The sequence below is a fragment of the Dermochelys coriacea genome, chromosome 6, assembly GCF_009764565.3.
Source record: "Dermochelys coriacea isolate rDerCor1 chromosome 6, rDerCor1.pri.v4, whole genome shotgun sequence".
Lineage (NCBI taxonomy): Eukaryota > Metazoa > Chordata > Testudines > Dermochelyidae > Dermochelys > Dermochelys coriacea.
The window spans coordinates 31,220,781-31,235,073 of NC_050073.1; positions in this window are offsets into that span (position 1 = coordinate 31,220,781).

Consider the following 14,293-nt stretch of genomic DNA (forward strand, 5'->3'; position numbering starts at 1 on the left):
ACATGGGTCTGAGTAAAACACAAGAGAAACATTTTTGGGTAGAATGCTGCCTGAAAGCATATTGGAACTTTGAGCAAAGAAACCGTCTCCTCTTAGTACATTCTTTGTAAATAAATAGGATTACATCAAAGTATTACCTGACCCCATCATCAATTTCTCCTCCAGTGCAAACAATCCACAAGATTCTGAATATTGGTGAACCACTCTGGTCAAAAAGGGCACAATACCATCTCTGTCTAAATGAAATATCCCTAACTTCACTTATGTATAAAAGGATTTACGCAACTGCATATATTAGGTCCTAGGTGCACAGAGAAGGGGAGATAATACAGAATGTAGGTGCTCACAATCCAGGTTGCCTTACTCATGCAAGTGATCCTATTCACTTAAAAGGGACTACTTGCATACAGAATTTGGTTCATGACCATTAGGGAGATAATACAAACAACATATTTTAAACTAAAAGACTACCACCAATCATTTCCTTTTTAAAAAGCTATAATTATAGGGAGTGAATATCTGGAGAAGTATGGATTTTAAATGGAGTTTAGATAGATTTCAAATTTCCCCGTACTTCCCAAACTCCATAATATGCAACAGTGAACACTAGGCAAGGTTTAAAACCTTGTGGGCTCTTCTTTTAACACAGACTACATAATCCTACAGCATCAGTTGCAAATAATGTAATAACACTATTAACTGAAATTTTTGAATAATTATTGTAGAATGTAAATGTTTATAAGTATGGCAGGCATGCAATAAATAGATGGGTCTGAAACAATCTTCAGGATCCAAATGCTGATGAAATTAAGATCTCTCTCAAAAGGTGTGTCTTTAGATACTGCTGCTGCTTACTGTAGTTTAGCAGACTTCAGTAGGAATGGCCAGCACCCGGGAGCCTAATTCTGCAGCTTTTACTCAACTTACATGGGTTTACATACACCACAAGATGCACTGACTTCCTTGGGACATCTGTTTAATAGTAATTAATTATCAAGGAGTGACATTTACAGAACTGAGCCCTACTCCTTCAAAGTTCAAACTCACTTTAGATTAACCAAATTCATGGTACTCTGGTGTGCTCACATTTGATTCTGTCTTCAACAGTTCTGAAGGCAAGTTCATAGCATACTGTAGGAGCATGGAAAAGCAAACAAACAGTCATCCAGTATTAGTGAGAGAAGATCTAATTACAAGATGTTTGTGTTCGTATAATGCCAAGCATATTAGTAGCACTCAAACAAGGCTATACAGTTATTCCAAAAGGTGCAGGCAGACAGCTCAGCCTGTGATTGTTTTAACTGGTCTTCAGAAGGATATTGGATGACTTTTAATTCAGACAAAAGCAAGATACACTTTTTGAAAATCAGGAACTTAATCCTGTAGCTCTTAGGCAGGCAAAATTCCCATGGCAATTTGTTTCAATGGGAGTTCTGCCTGCACAGGGATTGCAGAATGAGACCCAACATATATTTTCTGTTTACAGTGCGTACTATGATTGCTACCATAATATGTAATGCACAGGCAAATGAAAGAGCAAGGACAGGCCATCTTGCTTTTTTACCCAGACTTTTCATAAAACTAGACCAATCAAGAGAATTGAGATAATGAAGCATGTGGGATAATGAAGCATCAGAGTTCTCACAGGCATTCCCAGATACCCGTACTGTATATTTCACAGTAAAAATAAAGGCTATCCGCTTTATACTAGTGTCATCTGTCAGTCAGTCTCTGAAACCTTCCATCCATTTGTAGAAATCACATTTCTCCAAGCACAGGTTTGTCTCACACAATACAGAACCAGTGTAGGTGTATGGGTATAACACACATGGTACTGCATAGGCTAGTTCTGCAGTCCTTAGTCAAAATTGCTACTCAAGTCAATGTGAGTTTTGCCAGAGGAGAAAGCCTGTAGTATTTGAACTCTAAGCATCTTATTGTAACCACCTAGTTTATCATGCTTTTGGCCTTATTTTAATTCTAACCATTGTCTGATTACGCGTTAGCAGCCAGTTCCACAAGGTTGTTTGTAAAGGGAAGGGGGAAAAAAGCTTACAGTGTATCTAAGAGTTTAATTAATTCCCTGCAGTTCTTTGCACTCTCATCAACTCCCAGTCTGATTTCCTGTATCTTTCCATGTGATCATTATATCACATATATTCAGCAGCTAAGCAATTACATTTAACATGTCTTTGTCAAAAACAACAACAAAAAACCACCAAACAAAAACACTAGCTAACTGCAAGTTACAGGGAGATTCACTCTCACAATAAAAGATTTTTACTATAAAGTAAGGCCTGTTAAAACAAATATTCAACTTATTTGTCTCATGTTAGCTTTGTACATTATTATTGGTTGGAATGAAGGTTAAACTAATATTGCGAAAGAAGCCTCTTTTGTTGTACAATAGGCAAGAACCACTATTAAGCAGAATGTTAAAATCCCTGGAAATTGGTGCATATAAGACTGGAACAACACTGCTTTTAAAGGTGGAGGGTTAAACTCTGCTGGAAATAGGTAGAGCTCCTATGAGAATCTGTGGGCCAAGTTTGCTAGTGAACTCAGTGGTGGTTTAATTTACATTTTGAACCCAAGTGGTAAAGCAACACAATTTTCATTAACTTGGCATTCAGTTAGTGAGCAAAAATGAGTGAAAAGACAAAAGATAAAAAGAGCTTTTAACAAGAAACTAAGAGAGAGCATGACATAATATAAGTAGGACACAGCCATGCAAATACTTACTCACTAAGCGGTTCCATAGAATTCACTGTGATACTTGGGTGAGTGAAGTTACTCCTGTGTATAAGTGTTAACTGGACCAACTCCAGAGTCATGTTCTACTCATTTACATCCATGAAACCCCTATTGACTTCAAAAGTCTGTTGTATGACTATAGGTAGATATAGTCTTTAATTACATGATCACATGCTATTTCCCCCCACAGGATTTGACTTTTCAACCTTAACATTCTTTTAAGATTGTGTTTTGGATGTACTTTCACATGTTTTTAAAAATTGAAAGAAAAATTTTATCTTATGTAATCATATTGATGCCCACATGTGTCAGTGGCAGGGTAGTGATCTTTAGATCTACAGCACAGTCTTCCACCATTTAAGCTAACAGAGAAACTGGTAGCAATAAAAGGCTCTCTCTTTTGTGTGGATCTGCTGCTAGAGGGGATAGACCCACTTTGCCAATGGGGTTCACAGATATTTGCTAGGCAAAAAAGGAATGTTGAGACTCAGGAATTTATTCCAGGTTCTTTAGAGGATTGTTCTCTAGTCATTATATATACACACTCCTGCCCCTGTCCAGCCTCTCCCTGTCCCCTTCTGTTCCTATACCCCCCTCCCCAGCTCCTGTCATTGTCCTCCTCCAGTTTAGATCTAATCCTTCCCCAGTTCCTGCCCCCAGCGCCTTCCCTCTACTCCTAACCCCTCCCATATCTCGCCCCCCACCCCAGATCCTGCCCTTGGCTCCCCACTCTTGGCTTTTGCTTCTAAATTAACATTTTCCCTTAATTTCATTCTGAGAAGCAGCAGAACTGTTTTAGCTGAAACTTAAAATCAGCCTGCGGAAGACACAAGGGCATGGAAAATTTCAGCCCCAATGGTTTAAATTTAACAGAAAGTGTCAGGTAACATTAACTATAGGTGTCCGACCTATAATGCAGCGTGCATTGTTCTACCCTCAGATACACATGCAATATGAAATGACATCAGTGATTGCATGATTGTATCTGAAGCAAAATGGAGTCTTATGAAATATACATGGATAGTGTAGGTAAGTTCAAATTGCTGTGAAAGAGAAAACATTTTATAGCTAGGGCTGGGGCTTTATGAGATCTGGGTTCTGTTTCCGTCTCTGCTTTTTCTTCCTGGTATGACTTTGGGCAAGTTACAAAATAGCCACTGATTTTGGGTGCCCAAACTCAAACAGGTCTGAGCCTGACATTTAGAAGTGCTTAGCAGCCACACCACCATTTAAAGTCAACAGGAGCTGCAGGCGCTCGGCACTTCTGGAAATCAGGCCACTGATAGTTAGGCTCTTACATCCATGTTTAAACTTCTAACCCATGTTTGAAAATATTAGCTTATGCTAATAAGTCCTTTTATTGAAGTTTTACAAAATGACTGGAGGCTACAGTTATGGATGGAAACATTCTGATGGAAAAAATGCGAAGAGCAAAAATTCTGTTTGATTGCTTACTCTGAAAATAACGTGTCATTTCTCTCTCTCCCCTACCCAAGGTGGTATATGCCATTTGTCAAATCGAAGAGCCTGCACAACAAATTAATTTTGCAAAAACAATAAAAATCATTTTCAAAGTGCATAATCAATAATGGTTTATAAGAGTTCTTTAGCAAATATTTTCAAAAAGTGGTGGTCCAGAAGATGGCAGTGTATATGTTAAATATTTAACATATATAGACTTGTGTGTTATAATATATACAATTTACATATAGGTATATTATACACCCAGAAATAATCAGTAAAAAAAGCAAAAACAAAAAACCACCAAGAGAAAATTAATAGAACAAAATCTTTTGACGTACATATGGCCTAATAACACCACTGTGAATTTACAGAGTGTTTTTGTGACCTTGATCTCTCAAAAATAATTGACAAAAGGCTCTCCAAGGCCAAAATACCTGGTCCTTCCACCCCACGTGACTTGTGATAAAATTGGACTATTATAATTTAAGTCCAACCATAAATTTTCTCTTAGAAAAAGAATGTATAATGCCAACATAATGTCAAGGGGAAAGGAATGTAAGCCAAAATTGGGTAAGAACTGGTTAAAGAAAATTTAGATAAATTAGATGCAGTCAAGTCAGCAGCACCTGATAAAAATCATCCTTAGATACTTAGCTGAAGAAATCTCAGAACAGTTAGCAATTATTTCTGAGAACCATGGAGTACAGGAGAGGTCTCAGAGAACTGGAAAAGGGAACACATATTACCTATCTTAAAAGGGGGAACAAAAACAACCCAGAGAATTATAGACAAGTCAATGTAACCTTGATACCTGCAAAGATACTGGAACAAGTTACTAAACAATCTACTACAATCCCCAGTTCCTTTTCAGCAGTACTACCACCTTGCCAGTTGTTATTGATTTTGTAGCTGTATATATAATTTTTCCTTCCTAGGTGTAGTAGTTTGCATTTGTCTTTCTCAAAATTAATCTTGTTGATTTCAGACCACTTCTCTAATTTGTCTCAGTCTTCTTTGGATTTAACTTTCTGGAGTGATTTTCTATCATCTGACACAATCTAATCTAAACATTAAATAAAAAAAATCTGTAAGGGTAGTTAAGCTTCTGGAATCCCTACCAGTGGAGGTTAAGAACAAATTGGACAGACAGCTTTCAGGGATGGTCTAGATCAGTGATACTCTGACTGTGGTTCTTGAGTCACATGTGGCTCTTTAATGTGTCTCCTGGGGTTCTTTGCAGCACATATTAAAACACTGCGTGATTTATTATTAACTAATCTAAGTTATTAACCAATTAGGATGCTTCTACTATGTTATTAACCAATTATAGTTCATAAATATGTGGTCAGTCATTTTTCTGTGAGAATAATATAAACTAAATATTTCCCATGTCATACTGTTTAAATATGACTATATAGTATTATAGTAAATGAATCAAATGCATTCGCATTACTGTGGCTTTTTTGGGTAATGTTGATTGCTAATTTGGCTCTTGAACCACTGAAATCTGAGTATTACCGGTCTAGATTTACTTGGTCCTGCCTCAGCACAAGGGACTGGACTTGCTAACTCTCAGGGTGACATAGCCCTACATAGCTATGATTCAACATGCCCAGAATTTTCTTCAACTCAAGCACTAGTACAGGGGTTCTCAAACTGGGGATTGGGACCCCTCAGGGGGTCATGAGGTTATTACCTGGGGGGTCATGAGCTGTTAGCCTCCACCCCAAACCTCGCTTTTGCCTCCAGCATTGATAATGGTGTTCAATATATGAAAAAGTGTTTTTAATTTATTTTGGGGGTCGCAGTCAGAGGCTTGCTATGTGAAAGAGGTCACCAGTACAAAAGTTTGAGAACCACTGCTCTAGTGTCATTATTAACTGTGACACTAGAGAAAGTAATGAAGGGAATTCGTGGTGATATCCACTTGTATACAGCCAGGCAGAGCAGGTCATGTTTATGAAACATGTTTATGAAAAGAATTGATGTAATTGTCTTTTTCTCATTTTCTAAAACCTTAACAACACTTTTTAATTACAGACAAAATAGAGATAAACCTGAACTGCAAAGTTCAGATCCAAATCTGAATGTGAAAGTTTGTCAACGTTTACATCTGTTTGTTTCCTAACATAACAGGCTTCCATGAAATTCAGATTTTAGTGAGAACTTCTCCAAAGTTTGGACATATTCATTTTTTTTCTTTCAAACAAATATAATTTTGAACTCATATTCTGTATAAATAACTCCACTGAAAGACTATATTTTTCAAATTGCTTAAGTCACTCTATATTATCCACACATACACTCTTATGCTTGTATAAAGGACAGAGGAGGATGTGGACATTTTCCTCACTGGTGTGCAAGGACTCCTTTGGAATGGTGATCATCTATCAGCCCAATGCAGATGTTGAGTCTTCCATGAAATGTTAACGCAGCCTGCTTACTCTATTGATGCCAGTATGTTTCCATTTATGGGGTAGATATTGACTAAATGTAAACCCCCAATACATCCCACCCCAGACACCTCAGAAGTATTTTACCTGATTACTGAACAAACTTTAAAAAAGAACTATGATGAGATGATGAAGAAACCCTGCAATATATCTACCTAAAAAGACAGTAAAATCCTGTTTCAGGAAGCCAGAAGCCCCTTCAAGATACAGCTGAGATTATAGAGGACAGCTGTCTCCTGAGGTTTTGGACTCCAATGCTCCAGAAATTACAACAGGTGTTCCTTGTTAACAAGTCTAATTGGCAGCAGGCACATGATTAAGCAGATGGGGGATGTAAATCAGTAGCCTGGAGGAAATCAGGAGATCTAAGAATGGCAGAAGGGTGTCTTGTCTCTAATGCCTGTCCTATGTAACTGAGTTTGAAGAAACCGGATCTTGGTTAATTTTGGATGTTGGCTGATAGAAGCCTTTTCCCTGCTGTCTGGGCAGCGTGGTGAAGAAATTTGTTTCTTCTTTTTGCTCTTTATCCTGACTTCTGGCTGGACAAAACAGGAACAATTTTTTAAGTGAGAATGAAAACCGATTCAGTAAACTCCTTTTCCCCCCTGGCACACAGAGTAGTCCATCACAGGAAATCTTTTGTTGCTTGGCTTGGTGACAAATGTCCTCAAGGTTCTAAAAACTTGTGTGTTCCTTTAACTCCCCACCCCCACTCACTGAGATTAAAATGTTAATGCATGAACCAAACTGGATCTGATTGCTGTAGGGGGAGACGAATCCGTGCTATCAGAACTCCATTCCAAACATTGAAATGCCAGTATATTTGAAAAAAAATCTCCAAGGGCATGATGGACAGAGGCTATAACAGGAACCCGCAGCAGTGCCGCATGAAAATTAAGGAGCTCCGGCAAGCCTACCAAAAAAACCAAAGAGGCAAATGGCCACTCTGGGTCAGAGCCCCAGACATGCCGTTTCTATGATGAGCTGCATGCAAATCTAGGGGCAGGGGCTACCCCACCCCTGTCCGTGGACACCTGCAAGGGGGGAGTCTCATGCAACAGGGATGAGGATTTTGGGGACAAGGAAGAGGAGGAGAAGGAGGATAGCGCACAACAGGCAAGTGGAGAAACCGTTCTCCCTGACAGCCAGGAACTGTTTATCACCCTGGAGCCAATACCCTCCCAAGGCGGGCTCCCGGACCATGAATCCGGAGAAGGCATCTCTGTTGAGTGTATCTTTGTAAATATAATACATGGTTTAAAAGCAAGTGTGTTTAATGATTAATTTGCCCTGAAGACTTGGGATGCATTCGTGGCCAGTATAGCTACTGGAAAAGTCTGTTAACGTGTCTGGAGATGGAGCGGAAATCCTCCAGGGACAGTATTAAGGGGACATTCAGAGGTGGCTGTTCCTGCTGGGTTGTTTGCCTGTGGCTGAAAAGACATCATCCCCACTTTTAGCCACACCGGGGGGGGGGGCGGGGGGGAAGGCGGGGGTGTTCATGCTGAACTGTTCGCGTCTGGCTGGCAGGGATCTTCCCTGATACTAGTCACGCGGTGGGAGGACGGGTGAAGCGATCATCCCAGAGAATTGGGGGAGGGGGAGTTAGTGGGGTTTGTGCTGCACGTTAACCCGAAAACCGCAGCCCCTCCTTTTAAATGGCCAACCCAATGGGTGCTTGGTATGGGAAAGAAGGGCACTGCTGTTTGAAACCATTCCCACATGTTATTAAGGTTGAAAAAGCCGAAATACTGTGGCTTATCATGGCTGCCTGTAAGCCGAATTCTGTTGCCCGGCCCTGCGTGTGTGATCTCTCACACCAAACCGGCAAGCCCTCAATATAAGAGGCAAAAATGCGACCTTGTACCGACAGCACATGTCATGTAATGTGTACACAGCTATGTAATGTTAACAGTTGGTTCAACGTGAAAAAGTCTACCCATTGTTCTCTAAAATGTGTCTTTTTAAATACTACTCTCCCTTTTTTCCGTCCCACAACTGTAAATGTTTCAACGCTCCCCCTATTATCTCCATCCCAGAGGCTAGCGCAGATAAGAAGGTGGGAAAAAAACACACTCACGATGAAATGTTCTCTGAGCTCATGCAGTCCTCCCGCACTGAAAGAGCTCAGCAAAATGCATGGAGGCAAACATGGCAGAGTCTAGGAAAGCAGAAAATGAACGCGAGGACAGGAGGGACGAGCAAGATGAGAGGTTGCGGGAGCAAGAGGAGAGGTGGCAGCAGCATGATGAGAAGAGGCAGGATGCAATGCTGAGGCTACTGAGGGAATCAAAGTGATATGCTCCGGCATCTGGTGGAGCTGCAGGAAAGGCAGCAGGAGAACCGATCACCACTGCAGCCCCTGTGTAACTGCCCGCCCTCCTCCCTAAGTTCCATAGCCTCCTCACCCAGACGCCCAAGAACACGAGGCGGCAGCTCCGGGCACCCAACCACTTCACCCCAGAGGACTGCCCAAGCAACAGAAGGCTGGCATTCAATAAGTTTTGAAGTGCAGTGTGGCCTTGTCCTTCCCTCCTCCCCCACCCCACCCAGTGCTGCCCTCCTACCCCACCCCTCCCAGGCTACCTTGGCAGTTATCCAAGTGTGTGATGAATTAATAAAGAATGCATGATTTTGAAACAACAATGACTTTATTGCCTCTGCAAGCGGTGATCAAAGGGGGGGGAGGGTCGTTGACTTACAGGGAAGTAGAGTGAACCAAGGGGGTGGGTTTTCATCAAGGAGAAACAAACAGAACTGTCACACTGTAGCCTGGCCAGTCATGAAACTGGTTTTCAAAGCTTCTCTGATGTGCAGCAAGCCCAGCTGTGCTCTTCTAATCACCCTGGTGTATGGCTGAGCACAATCAGTGGCCAGGTGATTTGCCACAACCTCCCACACCACCATAAACGTCTCCCCCTTACTCTCACAGATACTGTGGAGAACACAGCAAGCAGCAATAACAATGGAAATATTGGTTTCTCTGAGGTCTAACCAAGTCAGTAAACTGTGCCAGTGTGCTTTTAAATGTCCAAATGCACATTCTACCACCAGTCTGCACTTGCTCAGCCTGTAGTTGAACAGCTCCTTACTACTGTCCAGGCTGCCTTGTGTATGGCTTCATGAGCCATGGCATTAAGGGGTAGGCTGGGTCCCCAAGGATAACTACCTTCAGCCCCCAATTAAAACCTCTCCAACGCATCATCAAGGATCTACAACCTATCCTGAAGGACGACCCATCACTCTTTCAGATCTTGGGAGACAGGCCAGTCCTTGCTTACAGACAGCCCCCCAACCTGAAGCAAATACTCACCAGCAACCACACACCACACAACAGAACCACTAACCCAGGAACCTATCCTTCCAACAAAGCCCGTTGCCAACTCTGTCCACATATCTATTTAGGGGATACCATCATAGGGCCTAATCACATCAGCCACACTATCAGAGGCTCATTCACCTGCGCATCTACCAATGTGATATATGCCATCATGTGCCAGCAATGCCCCTCTGCCATGTACATTGGTCAAACTGGACAGTCTCTACGTAAAAGAATAAATGGACACAAATCAGATGTCAAGAATTATAACATTCAAAAACCAGTCGGAGAACACTTCAATCTCTCTGGTCACTCCATTACAGACCTGAGAGTGGCTATCCTTCAACAAAAAAACTTCAAAAACAGACTCCAACGAGAGACTGCTGAATTGGAATTAATTTGCAAACTGGATACAATTAATTTAGGCTTGAATAGAGACTGGGAGTGGATGAGTCATTGCACAAAGTAAAACTATTTCCCCATGTTATTTCTCCCCCCCACCCAACCCCCCACTGTTCCTCAGACGTTCTTGTTAACTGCTGGAAATGGCCCACCTTGCTTGTCACCATGAAAGGTTTTCCTCCTTCCCCTCCCTCCTGCTGGCAATGGCTCATCTTAAATGATCACTCTCCTTACAGTGTGTATGATAAAACCCATTGTTTCATGTTCTCTGTGTGTGTATATAAATCTCCCCACTGTATTTTCCACCGAATGCATCCGATGAAGTGAGCTGTAGTTCACGAAAGCTTATGCTCAAATAAATTTGTTAGTCTCTAAGGTGCCACAAGTATTCCTTTTCTATAGGCATTTCAACATCCCCAACAGTTATTTTCTGGTCTGGGAAGTAAGTATCTTCCTGCAGCTGTTCAAACAGACCATAGTTCCTGAAGATGTGAGCGTCATGTACTTTTCCTGGCCATCCCACGTTGATGTCGGTGAAATATCCCTTGTGATCCACCAGTGCTTGCAGCACCATTGAAAAGTACCCCTTGTGCTTTAGGTACTGGCTGCCAAGGTGGTTCGGTCCCAAGATAGGGATATGTGTTCTGTCTATTGCCCCACCACAGTTAGGGAATCCCATTGCAGCAAAGCCATCCACTACGACCTGCACGTTTCCCAGAATCACTACCCTTGATAATAGCAGCTCAGTGATTGCGTTGGCTAATTGCATCACAGCAGCCCCAAGAGTAGATTTGCTCACTCCAAACTGTTTCCCGACTGACCGATAGCTGTCCAGTGTTGCAAGCTTCCAGAGGGCTATCTCTACTCACTTGTGAACTGTGAGGGCTGCTCTTATCTTGGTATTCTTGCGCTTCAAGGCAGGGGAAAGCAAGTCACAAAGTTCCATGAAAGTGCCCTTATGCATGCGAAAGTTTCGCAGCCACTGGGAATCATCCCAGACCCACAACACTATGCGGTCCCACCAGTCTGTGCTTGTTTCCCGGGCCCAGAATCGGCATTCCATGGCATGAGCCTGCCCCATTGCAACCAGGATGGCCAAATTGCTGGGGCCTGTGCTTTGAGAGAAATCTGTGTCCATGTCCTCATCACTCTCGTCACCGTGCTGCTGTCACCTCCTTGCCTGCTTTTGCAGGTTCTGGTTCTGCACATACTGCAGGATAATGCATGAGATGTTTACAATGCTCATAACTGCTGCGGTGATTTGAGCGGGCTCCATGTTTGCCGTGGTATGGCATCTGCAGGAGATCAGAGTTGCAGTGGAAGCGGTGGCTGACGATGGATGCCACGAGAATAGATATTTATAGAGAACGACGAGAAGACCTGCAAGGTGGATTCATGAGAGTAGGAGAGCAGAGTTGTGGTGGAGGACGACGGTTAGCACCGCGCACATTTCCCGAGAAGCCCATGAGAGACAACATGGAGAAATTTGCTATTGAGACAATAGCAGCAGAGCAGAGTTGCAGCGGAAACGGTGGACGATGATGGTTAGCAGTCCTACTGCACTGTCTGCTGAAAGCAGTATGGCATCCGCATAGAAAAAAGGCGCAAAACTATTGTCTGCCATTGCTTTCATGGAGGGAGGGGCGACTGACAACATGTACCCCAAACCACCTATGACAATGTTTTTGCCCCATCAGGCATTGGAAGCTTAACCCAGAATTCCAATGGGCGGCGAAGACTTCCAAAACTTTGGGATAGCTACCCACAGTGCACCACTCTGTAAGTCTATACTAGCACGGTAGCGAGGACACACTCTGCTGACTTAATGCACTTAGTGTGGACATATGCAATCAACTGTATAAAATCGATTTTTAGAAATCGATTTCTATAATATCGACCTAATTTCGTAGTGTAGACATACTCTTAGTTGTTCACTCACACACTTCTGAGACAGAATTTAAGATCTCACTAATATGCCAGTTACTTATCTAACATTAGATAATTAGCAGCATTAAATATCTTTATCTCTTAGAGTTAACAGCTATGAAAGTGTTATTCTCTTAAACCTTGATTTTTCACACCCAAGTAGGGGAATTTTTAAAAAAGGCCTATCATTACTTTTTCTGGTTATACATTATTCTGCCACATGATGTCCTCCTAACCCAGGTTAAAGTCAGAGTGAATATACTTGCTTAACTTCAGTAATGCAGGCAGAACCATCTCATGTCCAGCAGTGCTACTGCAGATTTTATATGAAAAAGCATTGATCTTTTATTCAATATTTACTTCATCTGCCAACACAGACTTCTGTTACTTTAGAGAGTGAGGCACCCATGTAATTTTTGTTCTCACTGTAGGCTAAATCTAAACATCCCCTCTATGGCTGAGCATTCTAAACAAGGTTCTGAAATATCTGCAGTGGAATTCAAAAGCCTAAAAAGTGGATGCATTCCTATTTCATGCTGCTTTAGTTAACTTGTTCCAGTTTCCCAAAAACTGGCATTTTGAACAAACATAGCATCATTCTAGACTTCGAAATTTTATTTGTTATGAATTTTTGCATCAATACACCATTTTAATGTAACATGGTTTAATGTGAGATTTTGCAACAATTTAATAAAAAATGAAATTTTGGAGCCAAGAAATGGCCTTGAACAAAATTACAATTTTGTTAGTATTTTGTTTTGGAACAGCCCTAATTTTTAAATATGACATTAATTGCATTTAAATTTGTTCTGGAGTGTATTTCTTTACAAATCATCTTTCTGTCAAGAATGATTCCTCTTTGAAATGTTGCTACAACAAATCCACAGTCACCTAGAACTTTATGGTGGTCATTATGTTGCCATCTCAGGAATGTAGTAGTAGGGATTAAACTCAGTGTCTCCTGTTTGAAACAGAGGCAACTATCACTTAAGCTAAAGGAAAATCTTCATTACCTCTCAGTTGGATAAGGTCTATGTTATAGTTGAGTAATTCCTTCCACTAGGACAGTAACACTCAGTGATAGTGTTGTGTATGTGATGACTAATCATTAAAACCATGCAACAATTTACTCATCAGGATAAAAGTTTCCAAAACTTTGTGGTTCAGAATGTCTTACAAAAATAGAACCAAAACTTTGTCTACTAATCTGTTTTGGCTGTAGCAATCCCTTGCAGACATCCAACTAGTTTCTCTCTTCTCACGTCCCCTTCACACGCTTTATGTATGGCTACCTATAAACCAAAAGAGAGATAGCCAGAGCTTCCTCCTCCCTGTCCATCTGGCCCACCATTGTGGTGACAATGTACATAGTGCATGGACTATATACAGCATCATACATTTAAATTGTGGTTGGATAATGGCAAAGGGGGCAAATTAGTGCTAAAAATATCTGAATGTATTTGGAACGGTCATCTGCAAATCAAGTTTTGATCACGTTCATTGAATAAGGGCTCCCTGACTATTAAGTTCTACAGTGTCAGATGCTTCCCCCCTGCCAGAGAAATATGATTTTAAATTTTCAGAAGATCCCATCCCTAAATTGTCTTCCACCAAAATAAAACCAAGAGAGTAGCGAGACTGAGTTGTAGATGCCATTATTTTGAAAGACCCAGCCCCAATGAGCTGTTGAAGAATGCAGTTCAATATGGACAAAAACATAATGAAAGAACTGAAAAAAAAAGGCTAATGGAAAGGGATTACATGGAGTAATATTTAAAAATGAAACAAATAACTGTTTTCTCCTAAAGATTTAGTAATTTTTAAAAACCCACTCAGTGTTATCTAAGGTATTTATACCTATCACCACAGTATCTGGGAACAAATTATATCCTGGAAAAAAATAGCACTGTTCTAGAATGTTCATGAAATCTATTTCAACAAGTCCATGAAGCATCTGCTTAAATAGTAATAAAAA